Below are 1,708 nucleotides of genomic sequence, written 5' to 3'. Positions count from 1 at the left end.
AAGTTGGCGGTTCACAAGGAATCTCAGACATCAAACTGTTTTTAATTGAACATAAATAGTACACCCAAATATACAAATGTACAAATAAACATAGCAAGGTAGAACTGAATGTCAATGAAACAACCAGGGATGAGGAAGCAACGGACATCAGGACATTTGTTCTGTATGTAATGAGAAGTTAATAGTGTTACAGGTTTGTGAGAAATTTACAGTGCGAGACAAAAAAAGAAATTAAAAGGAAGTAATTGAATCAATAGATAGACAAATAAGAAATTAAAACGAAAAAAAAAAAAAAAAATTGCAAGGGGAATGTAACATGTAATCAAGTTGTTTTTTTTTTTTTGTTTTTTTTTTTTTACCAAAAAAAAAAGGAACCTCGGACATGGGTAACTATATTTTTTAGTTTTTGGATTTTTCCATAAGTTTTAAGGATTTTTTTTTTTTTTTTTTTATATTTCAAAATCGTTTATGAAGACATTAAAATTTGGGGAGCATTTTTGCATTCTGTTCTTGTGAATGAAGAACTTGGCCAGGCCTAAAAGAACATTGACACAGAGTTCATCTGTTATGTTGCTTATAAGTAAACAGAATGTTATATCATCTTTTGAGAAGGAAACTGGTGACGATGGAATGAGAAGGAGAAAAAATATATGGTCAGTGGTTTCAATGTTGTCTTCACAAAATGTACAAATATTATCTTCAAAATTAAAGCGTACCCTCGATAATTCCTTAGATGGGTAGATGTCAGTCATAATTTTGAAGTGGGTCTCTTTTGCCTTGGGGGTATGGGTAGAGTCAGATACATAGTTCGCAGCGTGGCAATCGATTCCTCATCAAATTTATTTAAAATATCCTTTTTTTTTTTTTTGACGTCCAGGGAATAAGTTTCCTGTGAAACATTTCCTAATAAAGGAGTTGCCGCGCTTTCTGTCCACAATTGAGATTCCCTGGAGTGATAGTCGGGGTAACTGTGGTTGTACGGTTCGGTGCGTCATTATATTTTTGGTCAGGAATACAAATTGTCGAGGCAGTGCGTTTCGTAACTTTAGCAACTCTAATATGGGAGGCTTGAATCTGTGTGTAGTACAGAACTGCTCATTGTCCAGAGGACTGCCAGTGTCATCCATCAAGTCAATTATCGACCATATACCTTTCTCAAAGCATTCCTTGTAAAACAGAGGTTTGTTGCCATGCAGTACATATCGATTGTTCCAAACTATTATACTGTGTGGTGAGAAATTGTGTACGTATATCATTTTCCAGTATAATAATATTTGTTTATGGAACTCTGAACATTTGACAGGAATCTTGTTGATATCCAAGTCAGAGATAAGCAGAAGACTCAGGCCGCCGACTTTGTTGAATAAGTAGTTTGGAGTACAATACCAGAAAGAACGATGAGGTTTGATCCAGGATTTCAACCAGTTCACCTTCAATGTCCCATTCAAGCAGTCCGACTCTATCACTTTCAGCCCTCCTTCACTTGTTTCTTTCACCATATGTGATTTTTCTTAGATGGTGTGGTCTGTTCCTCCAGATAAAGTTGAAATTGATTTGGTTAACAGATTTTACGAGTTGATTTGGAGCAGCATTGGAATACGCTGGGTATATACATCTGGATAAACACATCCATTTTAGTCAAATATATCCGGCCTAATATTGATAAATCTCTCTGGAGCCATATATTAGAATTAAGCTTTACTTTGAT

Source organism: Fistularia commersonii, unplaced genomic scaffold, assembly GCF_037954325.1.
Source record: "Fistularia commersonii isolate RoL2024-O1a breed Wild unplaced genomic scaffold, RoL_Fcom_v1.0 HiC_scaffold_79, whole genome shotgun sequence".
NCBI lineage: Eukaryota > Metazoa > Chordata > Actinopteri > Syngnathiformes > Fistulariidae > Fistularia > Fistularia commersonii.
This window is presented reverse-complemented; position numbering follows the sequence as displayed.